Source organism: Spodoptera frugiperda, chromosome 21 (assembly GCF_023101765.2).
Source record: "Spodoptera frugiperda isolate SF20-4 chromosome 21, AGI-APGP_CSIRO_Sfru_2.0, whole genome shotgun sequence".
Taxonomy (NCBI): domain Eukaryota; kingdom Metazoa; phylum Arthropoda; class Insecta; order Lepidoptera; family Noctuidae; genus Spodoptera; species Spodoptera frugiperda.
The window spans coordinates 1,195,386-1,217,809 of NC_064232.1; the positions used below are offsets into that span (position 1 = coordinate 1,195,386).

Sequence of the window (22,424 nt, forward strand, 5' to 3'; positions counted from 1 at the left end):
ATATTATAAATGTGAAAGATTGTTTGTTTGCATGTTTGAATGTTTGTCCGTCAATTACGCTGAAACTACTGAATGGATTTTGATGAAATTTGGTATACAGGCAGGTTTTGAATTAACTTAGGTGATAGAATGGAAACGCTTTTTATGAAACCGCTCGCTGGTAGAAGCTAGTATGAAATATCATTAGACGGATCACCTGATGATAAGGGATCAGCGGCGCCCATAGACACCCGAAACACTAGAAAAATTACACTTACTTTGCCGACTTTTCAGGGATTAGGGATTTGAAGATTACGGATGGGAGATGAATTATAAATAATGGATAAGAACCTCACTCACACGACGGTACACAATGTCAAGCGATTTATTTGAAAATACCTTTTTTTTTAATAAGTAAATATTTTTTATTCTAATTGTTAAGTAGGATTTTGCTAGAATATACCTAGATTGCTTTATCAGTTCAACTCTGTTTTTTTTTAAACAGATTCACTGTTTCACTTTAATAAGTGTAAATCCGTATGGTGTAGAAAGAAAGTATTACATACCTTTTTGTGTGGTGATATTATTATGATGCATGACATTAGTTACTGTCTATGAAAAATAATCCGTTTGTTAAACGTGCTAATTGTGAGAGAGCCATGCTTCGGAGTGATACCAGAAAACCGACGTGAAAGAACGCTTACGTTGTGTTTCGTTATGAATGATGTTACCGGAGTTACCCAATAACCCCCTTCCCAATCCCTGATTCCCCAACAACCCTTAAATTCCTAAACTCCAAAAGACCGGCAATGCACTTGTCAAGCCCACAGCATTTTCGTTGTCCATAGGCGGCGGCGATTTTTACCATCACATGATTGATTGAACGCGCTCTCGGTTAGTTTTCGTTTAACGTAACACAAACTCCTACTAAGGGTACTGTACATAATATAATGAGTGAAAGACTAAATAAGTCGAGATGAACCATTCATTCAAACAACATTTTGGTTACACTGGCGGACAAAATAGATGGTCCATTTGTTAGGCACTGGGCGGGTAAACTTGTGCGTACAGGCATACATGTCGCCAATTAGTTTAAATTATTTTATTTCTATGTACTAACATTAGGTTAAGATTTTACTAACACTATATGGATCAACATGTTCTGAAGTAAATAAATGAATTGAATTGAATTGAAATGAATTAGGTACTTACACAAGGAAAAACGCAACAACGTAACCGCTCCAACTACTCGCCCGTATGTTTTCAAATTACGCGTATCTTGCGTTCATACCCATTCATTAAAACGCATAGGGCTATTTCCAATTTTGACATAACCTTACGTCATTAATAATTGTATATCCGGTTTGTGGACATAAGTAGCCCACTGTTGGGCATAACCTGGTTTCGGAGAAAACGATGTGATTCTGTGTTTTAATCGATACGCGTCTAATGTTGGGTTAATTTTTATATAGTTAGTTATTTTTTTAATAATTTACTCAAATTAACTTGCTGCCCTGGCTCGTTGGTCGAGTGGTTGCAAGTGTGACTGCCAGACAAGGGCTCTCGGGTTTGATTTCCGAGTCGGGCAAAGAGTTATTAGGTATTTTTCTGTATTTAGTAGTAGTAAACGTAGCACTGCGTCTGGAATTGTGCCCAGTACTTATATGACAATAGGTTCACCCCCTATTACATGGTACTTATAACACAAATGGTGAAAAGTGGGTGTATATTGTATAGCGGCATTACGTGCCGTAATGCGTACCTCTGCCTACCCCTTCGGGGATAAAAGGCGTGACGTTGCCTTTTTGTTGTGAGTTATAAATTATTATACAAACTAATATAAAAAATGGAATAGTTTATTTGTTTGTTTGAACGCGCTGATCTCCGGAACTACTGGTACATTAATATTGAAATAATAAGTGTGAAATTAAGTAATACATTTTCATACATACTTTAAATATTTGAATGTTTGTCGGTCAATCACGCTGAAACTACTGTATGAATTTTGATAAAATTTTGTATACAGACCGGATTTGAGCTGACTTAAGTGATAGGATACGTTTTAACTTGCTGACTTTTTTATCCTACTGGAACGCGGATGAATCCGCTAGCAGAAGCTAGTTTAATATAATTCGATTCCCGCGCCGGACAAATGTAGTATTTTCTGAGTAATATGACCATTATTAGCCCGAAGTTAAGAAGTTAGGCGGTGTTTCACCCCTGTGTCTCAGAAAGCACGTAAAGCCGTTGGTCCTGCGTTTGACCTTTCTCCTGTCGTGTCGATCTGCCGTCCCATCGTCCAGAGAGTGAGGGAACAGAGAGTGCACCTGTGTTTGCGCACACACTTGTGCATTATAATATCTCCTGCATCGTGGGCTAGTCTAGTTAGACATACTGTCCACCGTGATCGAAATCTCGAGATTTATTAATTACACGAACCTTTAAGTGTGGGAGAGCCATGCTTCGGCACCGATGGACCGGCTCGACCGGAGTGATACCACGGCCGAGCAGAAAAGCGACGTGAAACAACGCTTGCGTTGTGTTTCGTTGTGTGAGTGAGGTTACCGGAGGCCCAATTACCCCTTCCCAATCTTCCTAATCCCGAATTCCCAAACAACCCTTAAATTACTAACCCCCAAAAGGCTGGCAACGCACTTGTAACGCCTCTGGTGTTTCAGGTGACCATGGGCGGCGGTGATTGCTTATCATCAGGTGATCCGTCTGCTCGTTTACCGGCGGGTTCCATCAAAAAAACAATATTTTGATTGACAAACAACAAAAACTGACCAATCACAATGAATGAATTTGACCTTTTAATAACTAATTGGCCAATGAACAACGAGTTATCTTTCCAAATTGGAACAATGTGTGGTTTGAAAGAAATGGATTCGTTCTATTTACTATATGTGACTGCAAACAGGTTTAAATTAACCAATAGGAAGTCAAGCGTGACTCTGTTTCATATGTTGGTACCAGTTTCAATTGCAACTCATATAAATACAATATTTTCCTTAATTCATTATGAATTTTGCGAAATTTCTCAATTGCTTAACACCAAAAGTCCGATAATGCATATGTTACTCCTCTAAAGTTGTGAATGACTATGGTCGGCGATTGCTTACCATCAGGTGATTCGTCTGGTCGTTAGCTGACCATAAAAAACATCTCTCAGCACTCCCGAAAGAGTTTTAATGATGTTTTTTATGATAAGTATAAAACGGTAAACGAGCAGACAGATCTCTTAATGGTAAGCAATCGCCGCCGCCCATGGACGCCCGAAACACCAGAGGCGTTACAAATGCGTTGCCGGCCTTTTGAGGATTAGGAATTTAAGGGTTTATTTTCGCCCTTGAGTGACACACCAGATAATTACTAAATAAAAAAATTCAATATAGGTATTAACTAACACATTTAAGGGTTGTCAGGAAATCGGAGATTGGGAAGATTGAGAAATAGTAATTGAATCTCCGGTAACCTTATTCACACAACGCAAGCGTTGTTTCACGTTGGCTTTCTATGAGATCGTGGTATCACTCCGGTCGAGCCGTTCCTCCGTTTATTGAATAACTGGCGACCCAGCCCAGCTTCACATGGGTGCAATGGTGATATATTATGCATGTATTATACATATAAACCTTCCTCTTGAATCACTCTACCTATAAAAAAAACCGCATCAAAATCCGTTGCGTAGTTTTAAAGATTTAAGGGGACATAGGGACAGAGAAAGCGACTTTGTTTTATACTATGTAGTGATACAGTATGTACCAAATTACATTAATCAAATTACCTGACATTATAAAGAGTAAAAATAAAACACAAAAACATGAGCAACTCGTAAGATTGACACTGACCACTCATTATGAAAGTACCGATCATATTTGGCCTTGACTTGTACAGAAACTGAGCTCAAAATAAATATTATGTAGGTATTGCATTTATTTTGATTAAATATCTAAGATCGTGAGTGAGGGCAGAGTAGAATATTCTACTCTGCCCTCACTCACGATCTTACCAGTCACCAGTTCCACGTCTACTCTTTTCGCGGGTTTCGTCTATCTGACTAAGTGTGGGAGAGCCATGCTTCGGCACGAATGGGCCGACTCGACCGGAGAGATATCACGAGCAGAAAACCGACGTGAAACAACGCTTGCGTTGTATTTCGTTGTGTGAATGAGGTTACCGGAGGCCCATTTACCCCTTTTCCCAATCTTCCCTAGTAAGCCGGCAACGCAAATGCGTTGCCTGCTCACCTGTCCATGGGTGGGGGCGATTGCTTACCATCAGGTGATAAGTCTGCTCGTTTACCGGCGGCGTGTTTCATAAAAAAAACCATTTCAAAGTACAATAGCTTCTAAAACACATAACTGCACTTTCATTATCTCACAGTCGGTTAAACTGCCTATGGGTTTGTTGAACGGTTGAGTAACACATGGTCTGGAGGTCAGTGGGTCAGAACCCCGGCTTGTGAACATCGCAACACAACTGTTTGGACTTTTGACTTTGAACATAACTTCTCTGTTTTTTGAAAGTTGGGTAAGTATTGTGCCTAAATTCCTGAGTCTATGTTACATTTAGGCTCACCTCCTATTAGATGGGTCTTATAATAGAAATGAAAAGTGGGTGTACATTTAAAGTCAAAGTCAAAATATTTTTTTAACGTCAAAGCGAATATATTAAAAATGTCTGTCTGTCGGTCAGTCCTCTATTTGCTCGTTCCAAAGTGTAGATTCCTATGGAGAAGAACGAGCAAGAAACTCCATAGGTTACTCTTTTTGCATCAGGTTTACAATACAATTCATGGTTACATTGTTTTTTTATGCTCGAAGCAGCCCATTAACACTCGAAACACCAGAAGCGTTACAAGTGCGTTACCGACCTTTTGGGGGTTAAGAATTAAAGGGTTGTTGAGGAAACGAGGCTTGGAAAGATTGGAAAGGGGACTAATTAGGCCTCCGGTAACCTCACTCACACAACGCAAGCGTTTTTTCACGTCGGTGTTCTGTGAGGCCGTGGTATCACTCCAGTCGAGCCAGCCCATTTGTGCCAAAGGATGGCTCTCCTACACTTTTTTTAAGAGGGGAAAATCATCCAATGACTTCTCCCGCCCTGGGCTAGGCAAGAGGGAGTGTCAGACTCTTACTGACTAAAAACCACCCCGTTCCTACTCCTGCTTTTCGAGCCGTAGCCCCGGTAAACCCGCTAGGTAGTCCGCAGCACCGGAGCCTCTCCCACACTTAAAGTAACTTAATCTGTTGATTGTGTTAGTAGATTTGTCTAGTCATTCGTTGATACTAAACAAGACTAGATTCGTATTTTGTAACATATTTCACGAATCTACCAACAAAAGTATTTCACAAGATCCTAGCTCTCGAGCGGTTTATACGAGTATTGCAACTCCAACGCATCGGATGAAGGTCGCAGAATGGCAGGCAGAAATGGAAGACCTAAATATATATTTTTTTATTCGTATAGACCGGCAAACGAGTTGACGGATCACCTGATGGACAGTAATCGGCGTCGCCCATGGACACCCGAAACACTAGAGGAGATACAAATGCGTTGCTAGACTTTTAGAGATTGGAGGGAGGGAGGGATTAGGCCTTCAATAACCTTATTTACACGACTAAACACAACGCAAGCGTTGTTTCACGCCGGCCACCCCGTTCCTACTCCTGCTTTTCGAGCTGGAACCCCGGTAAACCCGCTAGGTAGTTCGCAGCTCCGGGTCGACCTCAGCCCTACTGGGCCCCATCTGTTGTGGTCTGATGGCTCTTTGAAGCGCGCGGGGCTAATCCGCAGCCCGGAATATTAGAGAAGATACAAGTCTATTGCTGGCCTTTTGGAGATAGGGAGGGAGGGGGGAGGTTAGGCCAGTAACCTCACTTACACGGCTAAACACAAGCGTAGTTTCACACCGGCGTATTGTGACGCCGTGGTATCACACGGCTGAACCGACATAGAAGTGCCGAAGCATGGCTCTCTCACGATCACGATTATCAGAGAGCGCTGTTGCCCGGTCTCTGTTAAACATGTAGTAACTTAGTCGGGTATATGACACCCGCGTGAAGAGTAGGGGTGGTGACAACATGTACTCTACTCTATTGTTGTCACTCATCTTGGTGTACATAGCACGGGTATCGAACTGACCTACTATTTGTCGGTCATATATCTAATGTGTATGTATTATGTATGACATAGTGAATGAGATATACATATATGTATAAAATAACTCGGTCAGAAAACACGTGCTCAGTAGATTATGTAACTTTTATATACATACATACATATTTAAATATACATAGGTAGTTAAAAATTCTTGAATACAAATTTTTGGAAATTAATTCATTAATTCTTGCTTTATTTGGTCTAGTGATCTCAATTATAGCCGAGTAAGAGTATGTAAGTTCGATAACCATAGGTTTTTTATGGTATAAAACTGTAAACTAGCAGGCGGAACCCCGTAATATTCCTAAAAACCTTCTAAGTCTGAAAAAAAAACTAAGCCGAAAACCGCATCAAAATGGCTTCAGCCAAACGCGAGATAATCGCGCTCAAACATGCATATTTTTTTTAAGGGGATTAAATCATCCAATGTCTTCTCCCGCCTTGGGCGAGGCCAGAGGTGTCAGACTCTTACTGACTAAAAACCACCCCGTTCCTACTCCTGCCCTTCGAGCCGAGTCCCGGTATACCCGCTAGGTAGTCCGCAGCTCCGGATTACAGGTAGTAAGAACCTCCTTATTTATAAGCCGATTAAAAAATAAACGGTGTTAAGTACCGCATTAAAAACAAGAGAAAATTCACATTAAGAAATTGTACATAAACAAGTTTCCGTAGTACATAGTAAACTTATTACATAACGGTTGAAACTAGGCTAAAAACGTGATAGTACGACTAATCTAAGCATATTATAGTGTACTAGTAATTTCCAATAGTTATGGTCACGTGTATCGTTTTTTTTTTTTATGTTTAATGGGCCGACGTTTGGCCGCTATCTCGCCTGATGGTAAGTGATGATGCGGCCTACGATGGAACACGTCTGTCCATAAGCAACCTATTCACTCGGGCTTTGAAGACACCCAGGTTATACCCATCAGGAAACACAGACTCCGGCAAGGAGTTCCACTCCCTAGCCATTCGCACAAGGAAGCTTGAAGCGAAGCGCTTCGTGCGAGTGGGTGGGATATCTACCATGAAGCGATGACGCCTCGCCGATTCGATCCGATCGTTACAATATATTGGTGTTACATTGTTCTCACATAATTTTACCAACGAAACAATGTAACCAAGACTTGTATTGTGACCCTGATTGAAAAAGTGTAACCTATGGAGTTTCTTCTCCATAGGAATCTACACTTTGGAACAAGCAAATAGAGCAACTAGAGGACTGACCGACAAACTGACATGTTTTTTGAAGTGGCCACTGCTGACCAAAGGCCTCTTCTCACACGGAGGTTTGAGCATTAATCACCACGCTTGCTCAATGCGGGTTGGCGATTTCAAACTTATAATCAGAAATTATAAGCCCAGGTTTCCTCACGATGTTTTCCTTCACCATATGTCAGTGGTGTCTAAATAATCTTAGAAAGTACATATAACTCGGAAAATAGTCATATTGGTCCTTGCTGTTGGTTAGTTCCGAACCTGTTTTTTAAGGGGGAAAATCATCCACTATCTTCCCCCGCCTTGAGCGAGGCGAAAGGGAGAGTCAGACTCGTACTGACTCCGTTCCTTTAGTACTAAAAACCACCCCGTTCCTGCTCTTGCTTTTTGAGCCAGAGATTAACCGTAGCAAGCAACTAAAAAATGTCTTATGGTATAAACCGGTAAACGAGCAAACGGATGGTAAGCAATCGCCACTGCCCATGGACACTTGAAACACAAGTGCGTTGCCGGCCTTTTGGGGGTAAGGAATTTAACTTTAGGGACTCCCCTTCCCAATCTTCCCACTTGACCCAATTACGCAATTGGGCCTCCGGTAACCTCACTCACACAACGCAAGCGTTGTTTCACGTTGGTTTTCTGCTCGGCCGTGGTATCACTCCGGTCGAGCCGGCCCATCAGTGCCGAAGCATGGCTCTCCCACACTTATAGGCCACAGTCCAGCAGTGGACTGCTGTAGTATCGAATAATGTAGGTAATGAACATTATGTGTTTATGTAGGAACTTGCGCTGGGCAGTGAAAGTTACCTCGCTTCATTACACTAGTGTTGGGACACTGTTGTTGATGTCGATATTTTGGTGAGCGCGTTGTGAAATTGTGTCGATAGTCGATAGGTTTGTGGAGTGTCGTTTTGTATAGGAACAGTAAATATTTAATTTGTTTGAAAGTATAGTATTAAGTGTTTGTGTTTAAAGTCAAATAATATTTTAAATCGAATTAATTTTGTTACTAAAATAAAACCATAAGTGTTATCCATTTTTAATTTCTACTTACTAATGTACTCAGAGACATTTAATAATTACTTAAACTATTCCTTATTAACGATTTTGTTCCGAAAATCATTGCTAAGGACTGGGTTAAGTAACCATTAAATTACTCTGAGTGTGGCGGTTAGATTACCGTATAAAATAATTATTTATTCCTAGTATTCTTTTGAAAACTAAATATTATTACTTACCTCATTTTTTTGTCCTTTTGATCCTATTCTGAATTCCACACAATTAAGATACAAAATATCCACCAAAATATGTCAAAGTCAAAGCATTTATTTCCATTAATCCTAAATTAGACACTTTTGAAACGTCAAAACGCTGGCTCGACCATCTAGTGATACCACGGCCTCACAGAAAACCGACGTGAAACAACGCTTGCGTAGTGTGAGTGAGGTTACCGGGGGCCCAATTACTCCCCTTCACAATATTCCGAAACCCCGATTCCCCAACAAATCTTAAATTCCTAACCACCAGAAATCCAGCAACGAACTTGTAACGCCTTTGGTGTTTCGGGTGTCCATTGCTTGCCATCAGGTGATCCGTCAACTCGTTTACCGGCTTATACAATAAAAAAACGCATCACTTTTTAGAAAAACTGTGTAACAAAATACTTTATTAATAATCTATCGACATCGATAACTATGTCAGCACAACACTACATCCAAACCGGTCCGGGGTATAATCATGTATGTAGGCAACATTACGTCACTCCCGTGCCATCGCCTCGTAATACATTACACGATTTTTTTTTCAAGTCGGTCTATTCATATTGAGAAATGCGTGGTGAAATTGTTTACTCAGTTCTCCTACTATTAGCGAGACCTATTGTGGTGCAAGATATATCTACACGTGTCGCCTGGACAGTCAACTCGCTACATCCTTGTTGACTGGACATCTACACTACATGAGCTGCTGTTTACATGTGAACATTAGCTCATGACGATACCTAAGTACGTGTGTCGCCTGGACAGTCAACCTCGCTACATCCTTGTTGACTGGACATCTACACTACATGAGCTGCTGTTTACATGTGAACATTAGCTCATGACGATACCTAAGTACGTGTGTCGCCTGGACAGTCAACCTCGCTACATCCTTGTTGACTGGACATCTACACTACATGAGCTGCTGTTTACATGTGAACAATAGCTCATGACGATACCTAAGTACGTGTGTCGCCTGGACAGTCAACCTCGCTACATCCTTGTTGACTGGACATCTACACTACATGAGCTGCTGTTTACATGTGAACATTAGCTCATGACGATACCTAAGTACGTGTGTCGCCTGGACAGTCAACCTCGCTACATCCTTGTTGACTGGACATCTACACTACATGAGCTGCTGTTTACATGTGAACAATAGCTCATGACGATACCTAAGTACGTGTGTCGCCTGGACAGTCAACCTCGCTACATCCTTGTTGACTGGACATCTACACTACATGAGCTGCTGTTTACATGTGAACATTAGCTCATGACGATACCTAAGTACGTGTGTCGCCTGGACAGTCAACCTCGCTACATCCTTGTTGACTGGACATCTACACTACATGAGCTGCTGTTTACATGTGAACATTAGCTCATGACGATACCTAAGTACGTGTGTCGCCTGGACAGTCAACCTCGCTCCATCCTTGTTGACTGGACATCTACACTACATGAGCTGCTGTTTACATGTGAACATTAGCTCATGACGATACCTAAGTACGTGTGTCGCCTGGACAGTCAACCTCGCTCCATCCTTGTTGACTGGACATCTACACTACATGAGCTGCTGTTTACATGTGAACATTAGCTCATGACGATACCTAAGTACGTGTGTCGCCTGGACAGTCAACCTCGCTCCATCCTTGTTGACTGGACATCTACACTACATGAGCTGCTGTTTACATGTGAACATTAGCTCATGACGATACCTAAGTACGTGTGTCGCCTGGACAGTCAACCTCGCTACATCCTTGTTGACTGGACATCTACACTACATGAGCTGCTGTTTACATAATTCTAGGAATCAAGTATTACAGAATTGTAAAACCCAGTTCTTTTCCGTGACCCCGGACTCGAATACGACCAGGATCTTGTAGAGTAGTCATTCTTGTTCATAACATGATGTCAGGTGCTCATATATGCACAGGTGCGGGGAAGCACAATGTTAAACTCGCTTTTCACCAGTTATGTTATGAGTGGCGCCATGCTTTAAGTGTGGGAGAGCCATGCTTTGGCACGAATGGGCCGGTTCGACCAGCCTCACAGAAAACCGACGTGAAACAACGCTTGCGTTGTGTTTCGTTGTGTGACTGAGTTTACCGGAGGCCCAATTACCCCCCTTCACAATCCTCCCTTTCCCCGATTCCCTAACAACCCTTAAGTTCCACGAGCGATGAGCTGACAAGCAGACGGATCACCTGATGTTAAGCAATCGCCGCCGCCCATGGACACCCGAAAACAGAGGCGTTACAAGTGCGTTGCCGGCTTTTTCGGGTTAGGAATTTAAAGATTGTTGGGGAATCGGGGATTGGAAAGGTTGGGTAGGAGGTAATTGAGCCTCCAGTAACCTCTTTCACATAATGCAACGTTGTTTCACGTCGGTTTTCTGTGAAACCGTGGTATCACTTCAGTCGAGCCGACCTATTTATCTCTCTTTCACTTAAATGCTACATAATACACTTACATTCTTAGATAACTTTTATCAGGGAAACCTTACATCTAATGAAAGTATTGATTTCTTTAATTAAGTACCTATATGTATATCTACCACTGTAATTTCAGTCACGGCTTCAGTTATTTGGGGCATGTAAGTTAAAGTGGAACAAGTTAGTGGAGTCGGTCAATTTAACTAAACTAGTAATTATTTATTGATTGAACCGTGGTGTGAGTTCAACTGTCTTTATCCAATCATCCTGTTAAAGGGAGCTCTTTAATGAATTTTGTTAAACGGATTTCATTCTTAAGGTTTAGTTTAGAAAGAGCCACCACAGATGGGAAGTAAGCCATGCTTCGGCACGAATGGGCCGGTTCGACCGGAGTGATACTACGACCGAGCAGAAAACCGACGTAAAACAACGCTTGCGATGTGTTTCGTTGTGTGAGTGAGGTTACCGGAGGTCCAATATTCGAAATTCCCGATTCCACAACCACCCTTATATTCCTAACCCCCAAAAGTTGGCAACGTACTTGTAACGCCTCTGGTGTTTCAGGTATCCATGGGCGGCGGAGATTGCTTACATGTTTACCGTTAATCGGTTCTATTTTACCAGGTCCTTGTCCAATGACCCGTAGTTAAAACTTATAATTTAATTAGATTTTCACTTCTATAGTTTAGATGTAAAATTAAAAATCTAATGTAAAAGATTAACAGAATAGAATAGTTTAAGTTTAACCTGCTGGCCACAATGTTTTTGAAGCAATTTTCCGCATGACAACGCCATCTAGTTTGTTACACAAGAACTTCAACTACACTATTCAACGCCATCTATGATCAAATAGCGGAACTATCAACACTCAAAACTTCAACTACTCCCCACAAGATGTCGCTAACACAAGATAAATAACAGAAGTTGCAAAATAATCAATTTAAACATTCCGTTATGAAACATAGTGGTGTTATATTTGCGTAATAGTAGTTTTATGACGTATTTGTTACGTCACTTTGTCCGATTCTACGCTTAGTCGGGCGCGAATTTGATTATTTGAGTAAAATGAAGGTCGGTATTACTAAACCATGGGTGTAACGTGTACCTATGGCCATAGACGTGGGCTGTATTATTGCGAAAACTGTATAAAGATAGATAATAGCAAACGTGTTCGCGTGTAATGAGTATCTAGGTTTATTTAATTTACTAGCGTCTGCCAGCGGGTTTGCCCGCGTTACCGTGGGATAAAAATTAGCCTATGTATTTCTAGACCAAAATCTACCTCTGTACCAAATTTCGTGTGAGTAACGTTTTTTTTATGGTGTAGGGGGGCAAACGAAGGCACGAGTGGAAAGAGGGTAGGGTGGCCTTTACCCTGCAGAGAGATGATCATGGCTGAAAATAATAAATAAAATAAACGATCAGCGCCGCCCATGGACACCTGCAACACCAGAGAAGTCACAAGTGTGTTGTCATTTATACACATAATCACACAAACCTTCGCATTTATAGGTAATATGAATAAGATAGACCAGCTCTGGAGTTACCAACATATATACCTATGTTTTTTTTTAAGAGGGGAAAAACATCGACTGACTTTTTTCGCCTTAGGTGAGGCGAGAGGGAGTATCAGACTCTTACTGACTAAAAACCATCCCGTTCCTACTCCTGCTTTCCGAGCCGGAGCCTCGGTAAACCCGCTAGGTAGTCCGCAGCTCCGGACAAACATACATACATACATCGAAACTTTCATACTTATTTATAATTTATTTATACATGAAAGATATCTATTATATATTCTGATTAGGTTCTAAAAATAGACAGATTATATTTGCAACATTTGCGACACATGAAATAAACTAAAGTGTATCGTTACGACATTTTATCCCCGAAGGGGTATGCAGAGGTGCACATTACGGCACGTAATGCCGCTGTACAATGTACACCATTTGTGTAATAAGTCCCATGTGATAGGGGGTGAGCCTATTGCCATATGCAGGACACAATTCCAAAGTGCGTGCTACTACTGAGATATTTTCGAAAAGCCGAAATAAGTCCAGCAATTCTTTACCCGACCCGGGAATCTCACCCTATTTCGGTAATACTTGCGAAGTACTCTACCATACGAATTAGAGCTCAAAGCCACTCTCTCTCGCCTCACCCAGAGCGGGAAGAGTCATTAGATCATTTTTCCCCCTCAAACAAATCCTTACGGCCATAGCTAAACAAAAGCTTCGATGTGCTGAAAGTTGAAACCATGAAAGGTTATAACTCAACCATGACCCAAAGTCCTTGGCTGTAAGCTTTGTAATTAATTTGATAAAGAAGTTCAAACACGTGATATTTGATAGTTAAGTCAACTCGTTAGCATTGAGGCTTGAGGTACACGTGATTATAATAATTGGGTATGTTTATGAATCTATCTGATTAAACTGACTGCGTAAAGTACTGACTAAAGCTCTCTACTTAGTATGTGTATTGTGTTAGTATGAAAAAGGAGTCGTACCATCAAACGAGCTTTATTAGATTCTCGTGTTGAACTAACGGAAATTCTTACAGTTCATAAGAACACCAGATGGTAAGCATTCGCCTCCGCTCATGGACACCCGAAACACCAGAGGCGTTACAAGTGCGTTGCCTGCATTTTCGGGGTTAGGAATTTAAGGGTTGTTGGGAAATCGGGCCTCCGGTAACCTCACTCACATAACAAAACACAACGCAAGCGTTGTTTCACGTCGGTTTTCTGCTCGGCCGTGGTATCAGTCCGGTCATACCGCCCCATTCGTGCCAAAGCATGGCTCACTTTGAACTGACATGGTCACTAACACTTAGTAAGTACTGATTTAAGTCAGCGACTTCAATGACCCAGCTGCGGACTACCTAGCGGGTTAACCGGGGCTCCGGCTCGAAAAGCAGGAGTAGGAAAGTGGTGGTCACAGTCTCGCCTCACCCAATACGGGAGGAGTTATTTAGTGATTTTACCTCTTAAGCTGGAGAAAGGTGAAGACTACTCGGTTAGACACCGGGCTAGACAACCATAATCATAGTAATGGTTTTACTGGTGACTTAATTTGACTTAATTAACTATGTCCCCTAGTTGGGCAGAGGGCTTCCATTTTTTAAGGTTAGGAATTTAAGGGTTGTTGTTCGGGGTTCGGGCATCGGGGATTGGGAAGATTGGGAAGGTATAGTGAATCGGGCCAATGATCCGGTAACCTAAACTCACAGACGAAACACAACATATAGCATTGTTTCACGTCGGTTTTCTGCTCGACCGTGGTATCACTCCGGTCCGGTTTTGCCAATTGAAACAGAGAAGTTCAGGTACCAACATGTCAACAAATTATAACTAAGAATTTCAAACCACACATTTATTGTTACCCGACTTGGGAGTCAAACCTGTGATCTCACGACATTTAAATTGCTGACCACACGAGTTTTACTTACACAGAGAAGTATTAGAAGGATAACCTCTTTCAAAAACTAAAATGTCTTATTATAAATCAAAATTTACGAGATTTTTTAGGGGTCCGCAATCAAAATATGTAATCCATTTACACGTGGGATTTGAAACTTGGCAAGTACCAATGTGACATTTTCCGAGTTATATGTACCTATGTACGTTCTAGGACTATTTAGACACCACTGACAAACGGTGAAGGAAAACATCGTGAGGATTTCCTTTGGGACTATAATCTTCGAAATTTGAAGTTTGAATACCGCCAACCCACATTGATCTGTAAGCGTGGTGATATGAAAATAGCTCAAAAAACGTATATTCGAATGAGGGACCGTTTTTAAAAAATAGTTGTGAGAATCGACGGAATATTTTTGGTCAGTGAATCAGACAGTTACAAGAATCTGCTGATGATGATGATGAGCTCTTTTTATTTTAGCACTGTTACTGCCAATGTGTATCTTTGCACAAGAAGTCACGAGCCATCTCACGCTTGCTCATGGGATTAGCATTTAGACTCATATAACATTGGTCAAAAAAAGTTTTTGGGTAGATTAACATTTTAGCTAAGGGAATTTAACCAACTAATGACTTCCTCTGGACCTTGGGCGAGACATATTTTATGATTGGGCATCTGGTGGTTACTGGACCGACGCGAGTAGCTAGTTTATGTTCAACAGATGAAATCATAACTAATATTCATACGTATGTAATCATGTTGATATTATAAGAAGGTGTTATATTTATATCATTTCTTACGCACTAAATGTTGAAGCATAACCAATAAATCACACGAAACATTTGAATAAACTGTAAAGTAAATTTTATAAAATAGGCATTGTAATCAGGATGCCATGTAAACCAAACACAGATGAATCAGATATTTATCTTAGTAACACCTGGATCTAAACCAACCAGCCGCACGTCCGCCTTCTAGCTTGTCCGTTGTACGCCTGGTTTCCCTCCGCACAGGAAGCCAGACTCTCATTATTAATACCCGACTAACTATGGTCATTCGTAGCTTACGCCATATTAATCAGTATTATACGCCGGACACTTCTTATTTATTTATTTATAATCATACTAACATAGTTATAACGAATGCATAGGAGAGGACAACTCATCTCCTTTCGATGTAATTATACTTTATATTGAAGTATCAAAGGGTAAATGCGAAATCGACTACTTTGTTCCGGAAAATGGCAAACGGACACACCATATGAATCAGAAGAACAAGCTTTAAAAAATCTATTTTGTACCTAGACTGCAATTATTTAAAAAATATTATTTGTCCTAGTAACTGATATAGCTAAACTATACTAAAAAAATATTACATGTCGTTTTGTTAGTTGGTTTCAAAAATATTCCCAAAGACATCGAAAATTTTGTCTCTGAAGAACTACCCACTACTCTGAGAAGAAATGCCGAAACAAACTATGACAAACTATGATTTTATTGTAACTTTCGTGAGACATACTAAATTAATTATTATGTTATCGGCTTACTCACGTAATGTTTTGACGAGTGTCGCGTAATGCTGCTCATGAATATGAGCCTCTAGCATGGCTTGAAACTAGTCGAGTTCCTCGTCAAAAGATTACGTGAGTAAGCCGATAACATAATAATTAATTATGACAAACTAGACTAATATACTATTATGAATACGGAACCTCCCACCTAAACACCCGACTAACGCTCGACCAGTTCTCTCGTTTGTCCCAGTTAGGTACAAGTTGTGTGACCGCGGGCCGAAGCCACAGTTGCGTACATGTCTCCCCAAGGTCAAACGGACACGAGTAAAAAAACGATAACATTTTCAAATACCATCCGATTTAAATTTTGGGCTATTTATAACACTACCCGTTGATATTTTTGGTTTTGAAATACCACTGACGATACTGGTTTCTTTATTATTGCAAGCCCGCCTCAACCTCCCATACCGCTGCAACTCCTGTGCACCAGGATCTACAGTAGATACAACCATGCAAACACCGGAACACTGAAGTCCGGACTTCAGTCTTCTTCTTCGGGCGCATCCCAGGGAAAAAACCCGCGTTTTACGTCCTATCCTGAATCCTTTTTTTAATGGAACAAGTGGTAAACGAGCAGACAGATTACAGCAGGACCTCTTTAATCCGAACCCCCTCTAGTCCGAACACCTCTGTAATCCGAACCCCCGACCCGAGTCCGCGCTGTCTCGCTCTCGCCCGCCAGTTACTTTCCGAACGTCAAAATACGGGATTTCTTCAAAAATGTTGAATAAAATATGTAACGTTTATATATTAATACAAATATTGTATTATGTATGTACCTATTATGTAGTTTTATTCGCAAAAAATACCCTTATCATCTATATCCCTGTAATCCGAACGCTCCACCAATCCGAACGGGGGCAAAATTTTCAGAGTTCGGATTAAAGAGGTCCTGCTGTACCTGATTGTAAGTAATCCCCGCCGCCCATGAACATATGAAACACCAGCCAGAGGCGTTACAAGTGCGTTACCCGCCTCTTGGGGGTTAGGAATGTATGGGTTATTAAGGAATAGGGGGTTACGAAAGGTGATTATTGAGCCTCCGGTAACCTAACTCACACAACGCAAGCGTTGTTTCACGTCGGTTTTCCGTGAGGCCGTGGTATCACTCCGGTCGAGCCGACCCGTTCATGCTGAAACATCTTTCTCACACTTAAATCCTGGAAAAGATAGAAAAATATAAATGTAAATACCTATTAAACGAAAAAACCGTCTTTTCGCGTTTCTGATCACCATGAGCAGTGCTAAAAGCTTACCATCAGGTGAACCGTCTGCTCGTTTACCCCTAATGCGATAAAAACAACTGCACAAATAAAAAGATCTGATTCAAAATTAGATTCTTTGGAAATTTTGACACCGAAAATAAATGTCGTTATAATATATGCATCAGCTCGTTTGGACCCAACTCCAATAAAAAAGGATCACATTAAAAATTAAGCGCTACGGAAAATTTTGGCACCAAAAATCCAAAATACCTAAATGAATGGAAAAATTTTGCATACATGAATTGTTATTGATAAATCGGCCCAATAAAATGAGATTGTTGTGAGATTGACGTCACGCCATTTATTTATTTTTTTACGTTTGATGCCCATAAGCAACCTACTCACTCGGGCTTTGAAGACACCCAGGTTATACCCATCAGGAAACACAGACTCCGGCAAGGAGTTCCACTCCCTAGCAGTTCGCACAAGGAAGCTTGAAGCGAAGCGCTTCGTGCGAGTGGGTGGGATATCTAGCATGAAGTGGTGGCGCTTTGCCGAAGGAGTACGCAGAGGTACACATTACGGCACGTAATGCTGCTATACAATAAGTCCCATGTAATAGGAGGTAACCCTATTGTAACCAAGAATTGTATTGTGAATCTGATTGAAAAAGAGTAACCTATGGAGTTTCTTGCTCGTTCTTCTCCATAGGAATCTACACTTTGGAACGAGCAAATAGCTTCAATAGAGGACTGACCGACAGACAGACGTTATTAATATTACCGTATTTTATTTGCTTTGACGTTCAAAAGTGCCTTTCTGGTCTATTGGAAATAAATAATTTTGACTTTTTTAATTGCCATATACTGGGCACAATTCCAAACTCCGTGCTACTACTGAGAAATTTTCGAAAACCCGAAAAAAGCTCAGTAATACTTTGCCCGACCCGAGAACCTTTTGTCCGGCAGTCGCACTTGCGACCACTCGACCAACGAGGCAGTCGAGTCATGAGATCATCCCAATCATATTCTAATTTGTGAAAATCCCACAACTCTGCTTACCAAACAGAGTATTCATTTGCGTCATGTTTTCGTGGGATTTTCTATACAAATTATTGTATCAAAGAAATTGACGTATTTATCAGTTTTTTGTACCTTATTCACTGCGCCTAATTATAACTTTTTGTCAATTTTACGTAGGCGTTTGATTATAATATAATATAATTGTTTTTATTTGAGTTGAATGCTCGCACGATTTTGCACGTGACTGTGAACAGAAGTCTCTTATCCGTTTCCACTATTTTGAGGGAGGAAAATCGTCTAGTCTTCGAAAAACTCACATCTTGCGCGAGGCGGGAGGGAGTGTCTGACTCTTTTTTTATGGGACAAGCCCGCCACAACCTCCCATACCGCTGCAACTCCTGTACACCAGGATCTACAGTAGATACAATCATGAAAAACCCGGAACACTGAAGTCCGGCGTCCCATAGGGACATGAATGTCAGACTCTTACTGACTAAAAACCACCCCGTTCCTACTCTTGCTTTTTGAGCCGGAGCCCCGGTAAACCCCGGTAGTCCGCAGCTCCGGATCAGGCATCAGCCCTACTGGGCCCCATCTGTGGTGTTCTGATAGCTCTTCGGTGGTCATTAACGATGCACCGTACGCAACTGCACCAACCATGCAGTTTAATTTCAGCAATTCAGCAGTAATTGAGTCGATTTCTAATTACCTGCTTAAATAGAACGAGTTACAAAAAAATGTTAATTAGGTTTTTTGAAATTTAATTTATATCGTTATGATTACTAAAAACAGTTACTAATTAATTTGCGGTATTTTTATAAGTATTATAACACTTTCAGGCACATTCTTTCGAAAACAGGAACCTCATTTGGCAATCACAACCCACTATTTTAGTTAATTTAATTGTTTCATCATATTGTGCAGTTTATTATACGGACCTTGTGGAGTCTAGAACAAATTTTCGTTTAGGCGTTTTTGCCATACTTATTATTGGAAGCAAATATAACAGCTCACACATAGGACCCATTTAGTTTTAAGTAAAATTTCTGTGGTGCTTGGCGACTGGGGTTCTCCCAGTTATGCAGTCTCTTTTTGTGCCTTCAGGCTTTAGTTATTCTGTCTCCTGCGTTAAAGTCACCGAGGGAAGTGGAAACTATCGTTTTATAATATCTTCTGATTTATTTCGTTGCGGGATGCAAGACAGGGCTTCAGTGTTCCTATACCTAGAGAGCGCCCTAGGCAAGCACCTCACAGGCGCCCTTAATTTTGTTTGTCCCCGCCGCCACTCTCTGGTCAGTTGGGCACGCGCGTCTCGCGGCGCCCCTCTATAACCTGGCGCTCTAGGGACTTGCCTAGTTTGATTTAGGGATAATACGGCGATCGGGAGCTACGGACTACCTAGCGGGTTTACCAGGGCTCCAGCTCGAAAAGCCTTGCCTTAAGGCATTAAGTCCGCCTTTCACTGTATTTGTGATGAAGTTTAAATAAAAAAAAAGCAGGAGTAGGAACGGGGTGGTTTCTAGTCAGTAAGAGTCTGACACTCCCTTTCGTCTCGCTCAAGGCGGGAGAAGTCATTGGATGATAAAAAAAAGGATAATACGACTTTGCAACTGATGTTGTATGCAATAGTAGTCTGAATTGATGTCCAATGTTTTGCAATAGCCTCGCTCCTTACAATTTAACAAGCAAACAAGTTAGTTTACTATACTGTCATCTAACTATTAAATTATAGAGCCTTTAAGCAATCATTACATCTTTGGTAATCTTTTGATAAAGTAATGATTTATGATTTATGCTGGCAGTGGTTGGATGCAATGAGCTGAAGATCGAATTCATCATATTAATTTACCGTCGGAAGTGGAAACTATTCCTCTTGCAGAAAGTAAGCAGTTACTGCCATGCCTCGGCACAAATGGAACGGCTCGATCAGCGTGATATCACAACCGCATAGAAAACCGTCGTGAAACAACGCTTGCATTGTGTTTAGTTTTGTTGAGTGAGGTTACCGGAGGCCCAATTACCCCTCTTCCCAATCTCCGATTCCCCAATAACCTTTAAATTCCTAACCCCTAAAAGGCCGGCAAGGCACCTGTAACGCCTCCAGTGTTTCGGGTGTCCATAGGCGTCAGCGATTGATTACCATCAGGTGATTCGTCTGCTCGTTTACCGACTTATACCATAAAAAAGAGACCAGGCAGCAGCGCTCTCTGATATACCTGAACCATTTATACTGCGATCTCCAACCCTGCGGAGATTATGGCAACCCCCTATGGCAAACCCCTCTTATGTAGAGGAGGTTTATAGTCCAGCAGTGGAGTGTCATGAACATTTTCGTTTGCTTTTTCGTCTTTTGTTTTTTTTAAACGTTGCCCCGCACTAAGATTTTCTACCGTATCGTGGGTCCGTTTACAAACATCAATTTGTGGATCACACAAAGAATTGCTCCACCCATTGCGTGGCAGCCAGTTGCCCAGCCACCGCGTCAACATGATATCTTGCCTTCTACGTACATAATGAATGAAGCTATTAATGGGGTATTCCAATCAAAACATGTTTTTCTAACATCCATTAAATTCATTGGTTTTTTTAACCATCAGATATAGCCCCATTACTAGGATTTTTTTATGACTCATGTGTTGTGGTTGTGTTCACACAAATACCAGTTCACTGCTCACACCCAGACCCGGAACAATAAATTGTGTGTTAAGCAATTGTTGGTCTTCGGAAATCGAACTTGTGACACTGCTACTATAGTCAGAGTGTGACACTCCCTCGCACCTCACCCAAGGTGGGATAAGTCATTGGATGATTTTCCTCCCTCAAAACCTATTATTCCAGACCTAATCTACCCCTGTTCCAAATTTCATCTCGATCCCTTCAGCCGTTTTGACGTAAAAGAGTAACAAACAAACATACAAACTTTCGCATTTATAATAATAGTAGGATAAGTAAAAAAACAAACTTTGATACATAAGTACCTAGTACATACTTTTTACACAACCCGGGATCCGAACCCAAAATCCTATCTTTAACTTATAACCCAGCAACCAATTCCAAAAATTGAGTCTATTATAATATAAATAACCAACACAAATATTTTGTCACGAACCGAGAATCGAACCGGCGACCTTGACATCGATACAATAAAACCTGTTGTTTGCATGTATGGCACATTGCAACTACGAAAATCGAGTTTAACATACTAGCTTTGCGCTTGGTTTCACTCGCGTCAAATTTCGAAAATAAATACTCTTAACAAACTTGACTGCCTCGTTGGTCGAGTGGTCGCAAGTGCGACTACCGAACAAGGGGTCTCGGGTTCGATTCCCGGGTCGGGCAAAGTATTGCTGGTAGTAGAAGTATTTTCGGTTTTTCGAAAAATTCTCAATAGTAGCACGAAGTCTGGAATTGTGCCCGGTATATGGCAAAAGGCTCACCCCCTATTACATGGGACTTATAACACAAATGGTGTAAAGTGGGTGTACATTGTATAGCGGCATTACGTGCCGTAATGTGCACCTCTGCCTACCCCTTCGGGGATAAAAGGCGTGACGTTGTGTGTGTGAATACTCTTAAGTAGGTCCCAATCCTGTAGGAATAATGGGATAAAATATAGCCTTCTAGCTTCTGCCAGCGACTTTCCGCGTTTCTGTGAGATAAAAAGTAGCCTATGTGTTATTCCAGACCAAAATCTACCCCTGTTCCAAATTTCATCCCGATCCCTTCAGCCGTTTTTATGTGATTGAGTAAGCCATGGTTCCGCACGAATGGGTCGGCTCGACCGGAGTGATACCACGGCCGAGCAGAAAACCGACGTGAAACAACGATTGCGTTGTATGAGTGAGGTTACCGAAGTCTCAATTACCCCCCCTTCCCAACAATGTTTGCATGTATTTTAACCCGATAACACGTACCTTGAAGCAAATACAAAGAGGAGATGCCATAACTGGATTTCCCTTTAACATAATACGTGACACTTTACGGGGAGCGCGGGACGTTACAAACCACGCCCCTCTCTATGTTCCATCTAGCGGTCCCATACTACAAACACGTTGCCAATTGTCCACATTTTAATGTGTCACTTTCTGAGCGCTTATAACCTATCTACACCTTTTTACTAATAATATCATTAGGCAGGGCCATTTTTTGTGTCACAGT

General features: G+C 41.3%; 1 protein-coding gene across 1 annotated transcript in view; it reads left to right on the top strand.

Moving 5' to 3' along the window:
• The window catches only part of LOC118280546 (pseudouridine-5'-phosphatase-like), a 157,094-nt gene that overhangs the window by 28,553 nt on the left and 106,117 nt on the right, over positions 1–22,424 (top strand). The gene's annotated exons all lie outside the window — the stretch shown is intronic.